Consider the following 17,303-nt stretch of genomic DNA (forward strand, 5'->3'; position numbering starts at 1 on the left):
GGTTGTTGTGGCCCAAGTGCAGAGCCTGGCACTGAGCCTTGCTGAGCCTCATATCATTCATCACAGCCCATTGATCCAGCCTTTCCAGATCCCTCTGAAGAGCCTTTCTACCCTCAAGCAGATGAATGCTCCCAGCCAGCTTGGTGTTGTTTGCAAACTTACTGAGCGTGCCCTCTATCCCCTGGTCCAGATCATCGATTGAGAAATTGAACAAACTGGCTCCAGTACTGAGCCCTGAGGAGCACCAGATGCCAACTGGATTTAATTCCATTCCCCAACACTATTTGGGTGCAGCCATCCAGGCAGTTGTTTTCCTTGCAAAGAATAGACCCCTCCAGGTGATGACCAGCCAGCTCATCTAGGTGACTGTCCGTTTTGGTAAAAGGTAAATAATAGCAGTTGCTGGAAAGGGCATCATAAAGGAAGTTAATATGTAGGAACAGGAATACATTTTTATTTATTTTTTTTCCAAGCATGTTATAATATTTGTGTGTGCTGTTCCAAGGTCTGTGCAGACAGTAAAGGTTGGTAGATCCCATAGTGTGCTGGAAAAGTCAAATTATTATGGACCATTGATCAAATTAAATGAATACCTAGGCAGAAATGTGTGGGCATATGAGTGATGATATTTCTCATTTCCTTGTAATGAAGTTATCTGATGCTATACATGATTGTTTCAGTAATAACTGCTCAGCATTTCATTCATATAAGACCTACTGTGAAGAAGAAAACTGTTCCAACATTCCCTAAAGTCAGAAATTCTTGAAAATGTAGTGTGTTGGTTTTGGGTTTTGTTTCTGCTTTTCAGCTACACTTAACCATACAAAATTAACAAGAATATCAAATGCTTGAAACCAAGCTATGGCTGCATGCAGGGTATCAGTTCAGTTATTCTCTCAGCTGCTACAGGATCCTGCAGATCTCCTTTGGTAACACTCTTGTTCTGATTTGCAGCAAATATTCCTGTGGATGATGGTCTGTTCCTGAACCACCTAGATACTTTATCTACCTAAAAGAGAAATGGCAAAATTAATGGGTCTAGTGTGAGGCGTCCCTGCTCATGGCAGGGGGATTGGAACTAGATGATCTTAAGGTCCTTTCCAACCCTAACTATTCTATGATTCTGTCTCTATTGCCTTAAGAGTGGCTATTTGGGTAAGATTATATTGTATGTCTCCGTTTAATATTTGAGTAAGATTATATTGTATGACTCCATTTAACAGAACATTGAAATCAAAGACTTATGAGATTGCTTCCAAACCTTCCTTATTCAATGTTTTTGATCTGTTGTTACATCTCTTCTGAAACATAAGGTTTTACAATGATGATTTTACACAACAATAGAACATCCTCCATGAAATCACTATTTATGTCTGTGCTGAGAGACCAGCTATGGTAAGAAAGGCTGCATAACAGTACCTCAAATCTGGTTTCTTAGCAGAATTTTTGTAGAAGAATTAGGCTAACACCTGTACTATAAGCCAGTTCCTCAAAGTAGAGAATCCTTTTCTTAAAATTGGTTCAATTGCTTAAAAAATATTAACTGTTTCTCCACAAATTTTGTAGAGAAACAGTTGAACTTCTCAGTGAGTGAATATACAAGCAAGCATATGCTTTTTCTCCAACCCTGTAAATGATCTCAACTTCAAATTGAACAGCTCTTTGAACTGATGAGACAGTGGAAATAATTCAATATTTTGATAAGATCAGTTACTAGTTAGGTATTAAGTCAGGAGACAGGATACCCTCTGTACTTGCAAATCCTGTAAAAATTCCTGATTGTGTAGTTTAATTTCGCCTCTAAAATTCCTCTTTTGGTTTCATTTAGTCACACTTAATTTAATTTTACTCTGATATCTTATTTTGTTACTGATTTCTGACAGGAAGGTATTTGAAACATCAGACAATACTGCCTTTTTTCCTCTCTTGTAACCTCTGTAAGTATATTTTTGGTCTATTTGTTCACTTCAGTCTTAGGTAACTTGATCAGTCCATGTAACTGCTCTGTGACTAACCACACTAAAAGCATCAGGGAAGCATTTTACCACTTCAGTGAAATAAGTGTTTTTTGACTGTCTTATGGAGAGTTAGCTAAGTTGGCTGGCGGAACAGGTTTCACAAGTCATATATCCTTGCTGTTCTACATCCTTTGCTCTTACCTTGCAAATTCTGCTACATGTTGCACACATTTTGCTGTAGACAGTTTGCGAAATTATACCACAAGCCTCTATTTAACCCTTTGTGTTTATGTATTATGCATTATACAGGCTGCCTAGGGAGGTTGTGGAGTCTCCTTCTCTGGAGACATTCAAAACCCGCCTGGACACGTTCCTGTATAAACTTATCTAGGTGTTCCTGCTCCGGCAGGGGGATTGGACTAGACGATCTTTTAAGGTCCCTTCCAATCTCTAGCATACTGTGATATGCTAAAGGGAAGGAATGCCATCCAGAGGGACCTTGACACGCTTGTGAGGTGGGCTGATGCTAACCTCATGAAGTTTAACCATGCCAAGTGGCAAAATCCTACACCTGGGTCGGAGCAATCCCATGCACAGCTACAGGCTGGGCAGAGAACAGATTCAGAGCAGCCCTGAAGAGAAGGACTTGGGGGTGCTGGTCAATGAGAAAATGAACATGAGCCAGCAGTGTGTGCTTGCAGCCCAGAAAGCCAACCGTATCCTGGGCTGCATCAAAAAGAGCGTAACCAGCAGGTCGAAGAAGGTGATCCTGCCCCTCTGCTCTCGTGAGACCTCACTTGGAGTATTGTCTACAGTTCTGGTGTCCTCAACATAAAAAGGACATGGAACTGGTGGAACAAGTCCAGAGGAGGGCCACGAGAATGATCAGGGGACTGGAGCACCTCCCATATGAAGACAGGCTGAGAATGTTGGGGCTGTTCAGCCTGGAGAAGAGAAGGCTGCGTGGAGACCTCATAGCAGCCTTCCAGTATCTGAAGGGGGCCTATAGGGATGCTGGGGAGGGCCTCTTCATTAGGGACTGTAATGATAGGACAAGAGGTGATGGGTTCAAACTTAAACAGGGGAAGTTTAGATTGGATATAAGGAGGAAATTCTTTGCTGTGAGGGTGGTGAGGCACTGGAATGGGTTGCCCAGGGAGGGTGTGAATGCTCCATCCCTGGCAGAATTCAAGGCCAGGTTGAATGAGGCCTTGGGCGATATGGTTTAGAGCGAGGTGTCCCTGCCCACGGCAGGGGGGTTGGAACTTGATGATCTTAAGGTCCTGCCCAGCCCTAACTATTCTATGGTTCTATGATTCTATTATGTATAAACTTCTGCTTAACTTTGCTATAAAATTTTATACATTGTCACTAGTTAATCTATTTCAATGTGTTTATTTCTGTCTTCAAAGAAAGAAAATACCAGTTATACTCTGCTTAGCATACTTTAAATTTATGGGTGCAATAAGCTTCTACATTGGCTGCACATCACCTGAATTCCTGAACTAACACATGCTCTTGACCAAGCAGTGAGGCTGCTAAAACTTCTGACTTAATTACTCATACAAGGTGGAAAGCTAATCCACAAGTAAGACAGAAGATGCCCCAAAGGGAGAGAACAAAGAGCTGATGCAATCCTTACAATCTATAATGGCTCAGAATATTCAGCAGTGAGATGCTGAGAACAAAAACCTCTTCTTTCATCTTTCATGGGGCTGGATAGAAGCTACAGCTTCTGTTCGAAAAATTAAACTACAATGATTTTGTAATTTCTCTGTGCAAGAGACTTTATAAAAGTTGAGAGAATTATGTCATAGCTACTGTAAGTGGAAGGCCCCATTCCACCATCTTTTATTTGTGTTATGGTTTGAAAGGCTGAATGAATTAAATGTTTTACCGGTACAAGATCATGTACAATACCTCAGTTTGGGCAATCCTTGTATTCTCAGCAAAATGTGATATCAAGCTTAAGGTGACATACTAATAGATCAGAAATTCAGTCTGTTTCTAAATGCCTGTCCATAAGCTGTGAAGACTGATGCACTTCCCAAGACCTTTGATAAAAATAAAATAGATATTGACCTCAAAAGAGTAAATTCTTTTTTCTTTTTTTTTTTTTTTTCCAATTGGGAGAGGAGTTCCCACATTTGTCATAAAGTTGCAGAATTGTTTTTCATTTTCTCAGTCTCCAGGTACGAGTCAGCAGTTTATGTTTCTCACCACACTCTTGATGAGTGAGCTGTAGAGGACAATTTCCATCTAATCTCATTTAATGCAGAATTACTCTTTTTGATGTCAGACTTCTTACGGAAAAGAAAAAAAGTGGTATTGTCACAACTGTCCTAAGAAAGTGGATTTAAAATACTTGTGCAAAATAAGACAGCCCTTACTTGACATGGAAAGAGGATTGAGACTTCAACCAAGCTGCAAAACTTGATACCATAGAGTGAGGGAATGCATCATGAAATAAGCAGGGAGCTAAATTGTCTCTAATGTTTCCGTTAGGAATTTCATGTAATTAGTAATTACATGAAATTTCTAACTGGACACATTTCCTCCAGTTTCTTGAGGAGTTTTCTCACACCGAGGTTTAGCAGTTCAGTAGCATGGTGTCGTGGTTTAAGCCCAGCTGTTAATTCAGTACTATGTAGCAGTTTGCTCACTAACCCTCCTTCCTCCCCCCCCCCCGCTCCTGGAGGGACTGGGAGGAGAACTGAAAGAATGTAACTCCCACGGGCTGAGATAGAACAGTCCAGTAACTAAGGTATAACACAAATCACTGCTGCTACCACCAATAATAATAATGACAAGGGAAATAACAAGGAAGAGAATACAACTGCTCACCATCCGCCGACCAATACCCAGCCCGACTGAGCAGTGATCTAGCCCTTCAGGGTAACTGCTCCCAGTTTATATAGTGGGCATGACGTGCTGTGGTATGGAATAGATCTTTGGTCATTTTGGGTCAGGTGTCCTGTCTCTGCTTCCTCCCAGCTTCCCCTCTTCCCTGGCAGAGCATGAGGCTCACAAAGTCCTTGGTCAGACTAAACATTACTGAGCAGCAACTGAAACATTGGTGTTATCAGCGCTGTTCCCAGGCTGAAAGTCAAAACCACAGCACTGCACCAGCTACTAAGAATGAGAAAAATGACTGCTACTGCTGAACCCAGGACACATGTTAAGTTTGTTTTACTTAGTTATTAAACCAGGATTGAGTTACAAATTATGCATATTAGTGATCTGGTTTACAATGGTTATTTACCAGCCAAACTCTGGTATTTCATTGTATCCTTTAATCACATTTTTTTTTCTGACTTCCTGGGAAAAAATTCTGCCCTTTTCCACCTTCATTAAATTGTCAGTATGAAGTGGTTGCATCTTGGGAAAAAATGGGGTATGGTTTTGTAATACAGGTCAATAGGTGAGATTTTCCCAATGTGATTAAGAAAAAAAATTTCAAAACAAAAGCAAAAGTCAGAGAGTAACTAACTTTGTTGTAGTTGACTGGGTGAGATCCAGGAAAAATAGGGACTGAAAAAAATTCAAGCACATGCATTAAGTATGGATTAAAGGACTTTAAAATATTTGTTGTCCTTCCATAAACTAGAAATAAAACTAGGTAAAAATTTATTCTTTAGAATGATCTTTTTTGTTGTAGCTGTTGGCTCCAATATTACCTTCAATCTTCATTAGACTTCTCACTTTTATGCTTAGCAATAATACAATCTATTACAATAATACAAAATTGCAAAATAACAATAATGCTTAAGACTTTGCTTATTTTCACTGAATTTGACATGTATAGAGACAAACAGTCTTGTGCTGTTGTAAAATGATAGAATTGTGATAAGCAGAAGGTATGCACTTTTCTGTCATCAAATGCATTTGTTTAACAAATAATCAGTGATCAGTAAATGCTCCTAGTTTAAACATCCCACTCAAATAAGTTTAACTACAAAACTTGATACTGCTTTATCAGTGTAGAAGTCACTGTGATTTATAAACCCTGCTTGAATGTAAATCTAGAATACTTTCAGGAGATGAAAATGGTAAATAAAGGTTTGCAAGATAATTCCATGAGGTACAGAGCAGAAAATTATACTTAGTTCATGCCTGAATCCATGTCTTCAGGGATCTGAACTTCTCCCAGTCATTCTGGAGAGTGGTTTTGTGTACAGCAAGGTCAACACAGACAAATCTGCAGGGCAGTGAATCCAATCCTGCTTCCTTTCAGTAGAGCATCAGGGCTCAGGCACATTTGCTCAGTCTCAGCATGAAAGACTTAACAGTTGGCATAATAGCTAGGTTGGAAATTGTCCAGTAACTGATCCATAATTTGCTTACATAATCTATGAATGCTGGGTATACCTACAGATTATGCTTCTCCATGTCAAAAGTGCAGAAAATCTGTGAACTCAATCTCTTGGAAATGATTATATAGTGTCTTGTTAAGTAAATACCAGTTAATGTTTTGTTTCTGCGATGAGTGTTTGTGCATATGGAATGGTTTTATGAGCCTCCTGGGGAGAAAAACTGTTGTCAAAGCAATGAGAATGCTCTAAGCAACCTGTTTCATTTATACACACTGTTCAGTCTTGGATTATAGGCACTCAAACAACAGGTATCTTATGTGTACCTGAATCCAATGGAACTCGGAGAAACATTCCTCCCAGAATTCAGTCTGCAACAGAAAGTCCCTTGCTTCTCTGATAAGTCACTTATTTCCAAATTGAAAAGAAGCAGAAGTTTGTCACAAAGTTGCATTTGGGAATTCAATGTACTTGCAGTTTAGAGCATTCAGGTTCTTTGAGTATATGTTGATTGTCTTCAATTTCAGTGGGTACAGAAATATATCTGGAGTAACTCCTCATACTGTTGTGTGCCAAACGTGTGATGCCATGTTAGGTAGATCATAGTGCTCTTACTTGAAAAATTGTCCCAGTTTAGAAGATTCACAACAGATTACACATCCTGGGGGATAAAAACTTCCACAAGCTTCTCCACACAACTTAGGTTCCCTATGCCACAAGCACTGAAATTTTCTTGCTTGTAGTTTTATTTCTTAAAAATAGCTATAAAGAAAACTATAATAAATGGTATCTAGGTTTATTTTGTTCCTTACTGACACAAAAGCATTCAAGTGGCTTACTGCTGACAGCAAGGATGTTTTCCTTAACAACTTTATCAATTTCACATGGTTGCTTCCAACATGGAAAAATAAACAAACAAATAAAAATACTATTTATTTTGCTTGAACATTGGAATATAAATTGATTTCTATCACTATTAGATAGGTGTTATACATCTGACATTATGCAGATTTGATAAATCATTTTCAGACAAGAACAGAAATTAGAAAGCAAATAACATGAATTTGGTAGGAACCTTACAAGAATTTGATTTTGCTGAAAGACCATTTATTTGGCTTTTAGGTGGAATTTAATTGTGATTTTGTCTGCAGGCAGGTTTGACACTGCAGCAGTCTTAAAAAAAAAGCAATTACAGTGGAAGTACTCATATGTTGCCTGCTATGTGAAAAAGCTGAAGTGTCTCTGTAACTTCTATAAAGGATCATTAATTTGAACAGATTGCATTGATGTTCTGCCACGTCCTGTATAGGATTAGTTCTGCTCATTCTGTCTTCCAACAGGCTTGTTTTTAAGTGATTTTATCCTTCCATATTACAAGATCTTACAGTTTCTGGAATCCATGTGTTTGTCCTCATCAAAATTGTGTGTTACCAACCTACAGTAAAAAAAATAAATGTCTCTTGAAACACAGTGAGAAAGAAAAAAAAAAAAAAAGGAAAAGAAAATCATATGACCTTTCTGTAAAATTTGATCTATTATTTTCAGCTTTTCATCCTTGGAGTATAATCACAAAAGCTCAGTATAACACAAGCTGAAACATAACAACTGTAAAAAGGAAAGAAGTGGAAATCAAAATAATCACTACCTAAGATGATGAATGTCTGATTTGGACATTAACAAAAGCTTGATTGTTGCTTTTGGTGGTGCCTGCAATAACTCAGTACTAGATGATAGTACCTCCAGCCAGCATTGCTTATGGGAATTAAAAATACCACTTTAGGCTAGAAATGTTCCTGGATGTGTAAAGGAATCAGCCACTAGTACTGAGTGCAATCGTAGGATCTGGGAAGAAAACTGCAATAGAGTCCTCAGAAGTCTCCCACTATGAAAATTCAGATATTGATTAGAATAATAGATTTGTAACCATTAGTGTCTTCCAATGAAGGTATTTTTCATTGGAAGTGAAAAACAGATTGTCTGTACTTTGAACTGAGCAATTTTTTTCTCTCTTGCAGTGTCAGACAGGCAAAAGAACTCTCCCCAACCAATTTCACTAATATAAAGTGTATGTCAGAGTCTGTAAGAATCAGGGTTCTTCTTAATCCCTACAGACTACAGAATCCCATCTTCAAAGCATTTCTCATTTACAAATGTGTTTCTAATGAAAAGCTAGTTTTGATGAAGTATATATGTATTATTTTAAAAAAAACCCACTGAGTATGATACCTGTTTGCTTTTGTGGATGATGGAGTGAGTGGTGTGTCAGAAGGAAAGTCCTCTGTTACCTCTTTTTTCCTTCTTTGTGGCCTTAGTAAAAAGAAATTGTCATTTAAATTTTTTTTTTTTTTTTGCATTAGAAACTGGGAGAAGAAAAGATTTGATACTTGCTAATTAAAAAGTTATTTCTTTTGAGGTTACAAAGCCATCTCCCACCAAAAAAAAAAAAACAAACAAACAAAACAAAACACAAAACTAACCTCAAACAAAAAACCTGACAAAAAAAAAAGTATATAAAATATATATGAAGATATAAACCTGATAGGAATGTGGATGTGTTTTTAGTACTGCTTTTGAGGTAGGAAATTTACACTCCAGAGTGCAATCCTGAAACAGTCATTGGTATTCTATTACCTATAATTCCATGGTATAATCTTGTAGAAAGCAGATCAGTCAAAATATGGATACTTCTGTCGAAGAAAATTAAAACGTTCACTTACAAACAGTAAAATTTTGGTTGTTAACATTGATCTAAGGAAAAAAGAAGTTTACACAGGTCAAGAATACACAATTGCAAGAGCTCTCTCACTTTTTCTTGCTCATTTTCTGCGATGTGATTGCATCCAACTGCAGTCTATCTAATCATGCCATAAAAAGGTTATTCAAGCAATAAGCTAATGTTTAGGAATTACTCACATTACTGCTTGATTCCCAGCACACAGTAGTTACGGAAGAAACTATGAAGATTTAGGTAGCTTGTTGTAACTGCTCTTTGGTTCTATTTACTTTTTGTTAAGACATAAAAGAAATATCTCCAAGAGTAAGATGAAGGTTTAAACCAGTAGATATGGAAGAATCTGGCAAGATAACATGTGTAAGATATGTGTGTAATAGATTTTTTAATTCATGCCCATTATTAATTATTCCATCAAGGTGATTGAAATTCAATAAAGCAAAAATGTTATGAGGAAGATTGTGTGTTACAGTTTTGGACCATACTGTTTAAATATAGAAATTCGTATTAAGTTAAAAAATTGTATACTTAACCCTATTTCTGACTTGAATTTTCAGCCAAAAATCCTTTCTGTCTTCATTAAACTACAAAATTCAAGGTTCAGTATACAAAGATTTTGATTGAGCAAATATTTGATATTTATAAATAAAAGTCTGTTGCTGGGCTACTGTGACAGCTATAGCCCTTTTAGTTGCTTGGTTCCTATTCAAATGATTTGACATCTATGACTAAGATTTTTTTAGGTGGGGGAACCTTGGTAGTTTTTGTTACGGATAAAATAACCCAGAATAAATCAGGAAAATCTTGGTAGTTTTTCTCAAGGTTAAAATAAAACAGAATCAAAAGATTGTAAGGATAGGAAAAGCCTGGATTCTTAATGCACCTTGTCACAATTCTGGTTAGTAATTCAGGAAACGTGAATTTTCCAGTCAATGAGATAGAAAAGTTATTTGCCTGATGTCTGCTACAATATTTCTTATGTTTAATGAGATGCTGCTGTAGAATGTTAGAAATGTGTTAATGTGATGGAACTGGTAACATAAGAAGATAATCAATTATTCCCTGACTACTGTTTGCAGTGTGTGTGTGAGGATAGTTTAGGATATTGTCTGTACAGAATGAATTCGCCTAGAATTGAACTGCCCATACCAAAACCAATAATAGATCACAAGTAAGAATTTGCATCTTCTATTAACACCTAAAATTTCAGGAATAACTGCATACTTTGTTGGGAGCAGATACAGAAAGGTAAGTGGAAGGAAAATCACTGCATTATTGTTTTATAAAGGCAGCATAGAAGCACAAAATTAAGTGAAGAAGAAGCTCAGAGGACATATCAGACTGCATTCTAAAGCTGCCCTTGTTATCAAAATATCGAGGTGTTCACGACTAGAATGATTCTGACTGGAAACCATTGTACATGGAGAAGTTCATGACCTGTGTACCTCTCAACCTGAGTTGGAGCAGGTCCATGCTATGCTGCACATGCAGCCTGGATATTCAGGCCTGCACAGTTGACAGTAGAAATGATGAATAGAGTTGTTTCATTTGAAGAAAAGCCTTATAATGCCTTGAAGTACCAAAAGAGGGTAAGCCTTCATGAACAGGATCTTCATGAGTGTGCTGCATCATGACTGGAGGATCATTTGATGCTACACAAATTAAGGTTCCCAACATCTGAAGAGACATAAGATTACCTTTATTCTCCTGTCCTTCTTTATAGTGTAAATAATAAACAATAAATGTTAATAAATGGCATTTTGAATGATATTTCACAGTCTCCGTGCTTTTCTTATGGGATTGTAATAAATCAGCACGTCCTGGTGCAAAACAATGACTCATTATACAAAACATGAAGTACCAAAATAATAGAAAACAATAATAGAATTACAGAATGATAGAATCATAGAATTATAGAATGGTTATTGTTGGAAATGACCTTAAGATCATCTAGTTACAACCCCCTGCGATGGGTTAATCATGTTCCCAAGGAAGTATTTTTTGTAGCTACTACATATTTTGAAAAGTAGGAAAATTCTGGAGGAATTCACAGAAGGCACATCGTTTTTTTCTATTAAGGAAGTAAAATATTACTATGGAAAAACCTCCATTAGTTATATATGTACACTGACTAAAAACTGTAGAGATGATACATTCCTATAATTCAATTAGACAACTTTGAATGTGTCTATTCACACACAAAATCCCCTCTTTGTTTTTGCTGTTCTATTAATGTTTTATTTGGTTTATTTGTAGGTGGTTATTTTGTTTTGTTTTGTTCTGTTTTGTTTGTTTTTTTTTTTCATTCCAGTCAGATGGCTGGTGTTGGCATAATTCTTTTCTTTCTTTGCACACTTGCACATTATAGCTGTTATTTAGCTAAATGCATAAGACATCTGACAGTTCCTGGAAAGCCTTTTGTTACAATTATTCTATAATTATATACTTTGCATTCTGTTGTTCCAGTAAATGTAAATAAGTAAGGTTGAATTTTCAATCAAATTTTAAACTGGTGATGAATTTTTCTGGTAATCACAGTCAAAATGGACATAATAGAACAGAATGGCACAAAAGATAAGACAAAGATTTATGCTTAGGTTTTGGTGGAGGATTTTCTGAAATTTTTGGTTGATTTTTCTAAGTATCTACATTAAAACATTAATTTCCTTTTTTACAATAGAACACTTCAAACTTACCCAGTAACTTTTTTATTTTCTAAAGAATAAGATTGGTCATTCAAGCTAATAATTATTCTTTGAGAGTAATGTTAAAATCACTCACTAAATAATGGCAGATAAATTAATCTAAATTAATTGTATTTCATGAATGCTTTTCACAGTCTGAAGACTTGTCACTCTTATGAGAAACCATTCTCTCACTTCACCTCAGGTAGCAATTGGCAGTTTTAAAATTAAACTCATTTAAATTAATGTGATTAGACTCAGGATTTGAACATTATTGCAGAAGAAATGTGAACATGTATATGACTTCAAAACCATCAAGTGATATATGAAACGTGATGTTGTGATTTGTCAAATACATTAATGCTTATTCTAGTAATAGTTGGAGTTTGTTTTAAAGGCAACACATCTGACTTTGGTAGCTGCAACAAAGTTCAAAGAAAATGCACTGTTTGCAGAGTTCTGATAATATTTCACTTTAGGTTTAAGGTTTTTAAAAAACTATCCAAATATACATAAACTTGTAAACATTCCATACAAGAACAGGAGCAGACAATATACTACTGAAGAATCACATTTTTAGCCTAATACGTGTTTTCTTCTATGGGTTGCATTGGAAAACATTTCATACAGTCTGTACGTAAGTTGGATCAGAGCACAGAACAGACTGAAGCAAAATGCTTTAACTAGAAAGTTCAAACTTTTTATGCCCTGACCAAAGTCCTTCTTCATAACTCCTAATATTTAAAGCATATCTTTTTACATAGGATTCAACATAACTTTATTTCCTTGACAGGATCAGTATTGGTTAAGACTGTCAATATCACCTGAGCCATCATTATGATAATGGCAGTAGTTGTTTTTTAACTTTTGACACAAGTATCATTTAATTTATCTTAATAATTTAGCAGTCCAGGACCTCATATCAGACAGACTTAAAATCACAGACCTACACATCACTCTTTTAGACCTGATTTTCACGGTCAGTGTTTGAAAGTCAAATTTTGTGACTTTGAAAATCATAGAGTTCACTGGAGATGACTGTACATTTTTTCTTTGCTAAAAATTTGCTTGCTGGTGAACAGATGCAATGTATGTTTGTCCTGTTTTGAGAGTTGAGACATACCTCCTGTCATGAAAGACTTCAACATCCTGTGCTAGCTACATTTGTGATACCAATTATTAACTATTTCACCCTTCTTGTAAATTGTCACTCGAAACATGCTTTACCAATTATAAATGATTGTTTGCTGTATACATCTGTTTTCCACTCTTCTCTATCCACTTTAAAGATGATGTGCTGGCAGAAGCCCAAAGTTGTAAAAGCAGAAATCTGTTTTCTCTTATTCTTATGTGTGAATTTCAAGGACTTATTCCCTAGGAGAACCTAGGACAGAGGACAACACTTGTGATCTGACCACAAGATTTCTTGATATGCATCAGGCCACTAGGAAATGTCCTGTGCAATTACCCACGTATAGAATGAAGGAACTGGTTCTTATCTGTGTATATGCATAATGTCTTTTTGACTCACACGTAAACTCTGCTTAAGCTACCATGATATTAGTCAGTAAAACCCAGTAACTTTACTGCAGAAAACACATATGGAATGTTTTCTCTCTGTTATGCCAAATCTCAACACTTGTAGCAATCATTAATTCTATTGCTGTTGAACATGTAGCCTGATTTCGTAGACCCAAATGATTCTATTTTTTTCTGGTTACTTTTTTATTCTAACCTGCACCAAACTAGAAAACATTTTCAGCTTAGGCTATATACTTTTTATTTTCATTTATTCTTTTATAATGGAAATCGACAACTTTTTATCCACTAAACAAAAAAATAACTCTTTTGTTTACTGAATCTATTCTGCTTACAGACAGGATAGAAACTAACTTGTGCTTTTAATCTAAAAATTTCAGCACTACTAAAGAAGTGTATTTTGAGAACTCTTTGATTCATGTCTTTACGGTGACACTGAGAGATCTTAAGAATGCTATTATTCATATAGGCACCCCTCTCCAGGATGCGAGTAGATTTAAGCCTGCAATTTGATATGCTTTTATAATAAATGGGGTCTACAGCTTATATCAGGTTTTCATTTTTCTTTAGAAATAAAATTTATATTTGAGGAGTTAAAGCTAATGTGACAGTCTACAGCATTTATTTTGTCATATTAGAAATTCAACCAAAACATTAGAAGACCTCTCATAATCCAGTTTGATTCATCTATTGCTTTGAAGGCTCAAAGAGGTCATTAAAAATCAACATAGATTCTGAGCACTTTTTCATATATACAAGCATCTCCCATTCTGCAATAAGTGTACCTCAAGGGCCTTTCTATATTCTAGTAAAAATATTTTCCAACAAATCCACTCAAACTGCCCCTCTGAGCCAGGTTTCTTTGGTCTTGCCTTCTTCAGCAAACGCAGTGTAGCATTTTAGTTACTGTTGCTGCTGCTGCTAATGTCAGCATTCATGGAAGAGGTAGTGAAGACTTCATATGAGAAAAGAGTAGACTTCTGAAGTCAAGTGATGCAATTAGAAAGTGTACTAAAGTTCTGTTGAATTCTCTAGAAGGGAAATCCTATACTATTATCTGCAGTGCCTGTTAATCTCGAACCAAATATTGATATGTGCTTGAAAGTTGAATTATTCATAATTATACTTGGTAGAGATATATATACTATATACTAATATATACTAGTAGCAGTACTAAGAAATCATTCCCTCACAATAGCAATCTGAATTTATCCCATGATCCCATCCAATAACCGGAAGATGATGATGCTGTTGAGAGCATTGTCAAACTCAGTGGGTATGAGCTTACTTTGCTGGTACCCTGAAAGGGCCCTACTGTTTCTCAGCTTGTTAGAGCTACCTCTGTTTGGGTTTTGGTTGTTTAGTTTTTTTTACATAGAATAAAATAATCACTGTGACACCTACAGAAATGTCAGCAAAATTACGAAGAAAATTATTCTGCCTGGTCTGCCAGACTTTTGTGGCATATTCTTCTAAGCAGAATCTCACACCTGTTACCAGGCTGTTATGCTTGACAAAACCAATAAAATCAAATGGTTTTAATTGTTAAGACCAGTCCTCAAGGCAGGACTATTAGTGAATCCTACTCCTCATCCAGCTGGTTGTCCAAATCTGTTTGCTGCTGCAGCAGGGGGAAGAGGTTCTATTGCACCTGGTGTTTGAAAGCTGCTTTTTAATTTTGTCCTTGCTTTTTGGACACAAACGTCTGTCATATTTCAAGTGGTAAATTAGCCACCTATCAGTGAGAAGCTGTTTATTTTAATGCTATTTCAACATTAGTGAAAAGGCATGAAACACATGCAATGTCAGTTTGCTCCTGTAGTTTCTCTGCATTCATAATTTCAACTGGCATGTTGAATAAAATATTTTCCTCAAAAGCATAAAAAAATTTGCCACATCCTTTGGGTAAAAAAAATGTACGAACATCTCAATGCATTTGGTGAAAACAAAGTAAATTCAAAATAATGAATGCAGTCTTTAAAACTTTTTAAACCCTAGTAAATATCAGTAAAGAAAGCCAGTCTGGTACCCCATAAAAATACATTTCAAAGTGAATGTTGTAGTATTCCTACCTATTTTAAATTAATGGCAAGTACGTGGTTTTGTTAGTTACATGTAACAAAAACCATTAGGTAAGGAAGTGATTGCTGGTAGATATATGTAGAGATATATACAAGAATATATATAAGAAAAGTACTTCACACAACCTGTGTAGCTGTAGAAGCTGGTGTTCACCTGGCTGCAGACAGCACTGGAGGAAGGGTCCTGAGGACCTTGGTATATACACACTGAGCCGGAGCCAGCAGTGCGCTCTGCAGAGACAACAAATAGTGCCTTAGGAGGTATTCACAGGGGCACAGCCAGGACATCAAGAGAAGGGATTGTCCCCTTATACCTAGGGCATCTAGCATACCATATTCAATTTTGAGCCTCCAAATAGAGGAAACACATCAAGAGGTCCTTGATTTGGTCCCTGGCATGAATAGTCCCTAATCATCATTTGAGCCTCTAGGGTGGTCAGGGATTGGGAGATGTGCCCTGTGAGGAGAGGCTTAGGGACTAGGGTTTGTTTGGCCTGGAGAAGACTTTAAGGGGACTTAACAGCAGGGTGCCAGGACTTGCAAAAGGCTCTTAATAAGAAAGAGCCAGGCACTTCACAGCAGTATCACAGGAGGATGTGAGACATTTAACATGGAGAGGTTTGACTGAATGTGAGGAGAAACTTTTCACCACTATGACAGTCAAGTATTGACTAGAGACAGGTTGCCTAGCAGGGTTGTGTTGTCTCTTGCCCTGAAAGCTTTCAATCCCTAATTGCTTAAAACCCTCTGTAACTTGATGTCTTGTAACCACAACACTTGATCAGACCTGACCACCTTGAATAAGACGTTGGACTAAAGCCTTTCTGAGATGCCCTCCATCCAGAATTATCCTAGGAAAACTCAAAGTCTCTTGCAAAGCATTGAATGTTCCACTTTCCTAGAGTATTTATAAAAGCGAGAAGCTCTGGATGCCAAGAAGTTGTCTGTTATAAACACTATCTCTCCAGCAGAAGCTGGTAATTCTGCTCCTTACTCTTGCTGACTATTTGCAAGTATTCTGAGTACTTCTACTGAAATTAGTATGGTTACTGTCAGAATAAGATATAACTAGTGAGAAAGAATGTTAGACCTAAGCTGTCAGTTTTAGCTAAGCCTTGAGAGGCTTATCACTTCCTCTTCATTTGTGAATTAAATGGTAAAGACTTAGAGAGCTATAGCACATTTTAGCAAAATAAGCTAATTCACCTACTTTAAATTTTAATAATACTTAATATTTGGCAGTAATTTTAGTCAAAGAATACAAGAATGTTGATTCTAGTGGGTTTTTTTCCTCATTAACAAAACGATATGCAGTATAGAAGTACGACTAAACTGGACAATATCTAATTTGTAATTATGATGCCAAATAGACCTTTTCTAACTTAACATGTCTTCTATGATTTTATATATGATTAATAAAGTTAAATTATGCTAGAGACATATAAAATTCACCCAGAGACTCCCATACTGTTGTGCATCATAATTTAACTTACAATTCACCAGAGTAGAATTCTACTGATTAGTATTTGCCATGTAAACTGAAATATGCTGGTGAAGAATTAGTCTTACTGATTGAATGAAGTAAATAAGAGTCCCACCTAATAACTAATTAAAATGATAAGTAAACATGAAAAAAATTTACAAATGAAAATTAATGTCTTTTACAATAAAAACATTTCCAACAGGAAAGAGAAAAGACTGTTCCTGGCTGTTGTGATCCCATTACACTAGAACAATTTAAGAGACTATGTAGGATTACTCAACCAATTTATGATGTCTGGTATTCAGTATTCTGTTTTAAGTACAAAACATCTGTGCAAAGGCTCCCTAAAACCCAGATTATTTGTTTCCAGTTTTTGTTGTGGTGTGTAATGATGTGGATGTAGTTATGAAGATGGTAGTGCAGTCTCGTCTCTCTCTCTTTCCTATGTGACAGGTTATATGCTGTATTGGCTTTTGGTGAGGGTATGACTTTTTCCATCCCCCCTGTTGCTGCCTCA

Source organism: Neopsephotus bourkii, unplaced genomic scaffold (genome assembly GCF_033783945.1).
Source record: "Neopsephotus bourkii isolate Nb327-2 ecotype Australia unplaced genomic scaffold, CSIRO-AGI_Nbou_v1 NB_1508, whole genome shotgun sequence".
NCBI lineage: Eukaryota > Metazoa > Chordata > Aves > Psittaciformes > Psittacidae > Neopsephotus > Neopsephotus bourkii.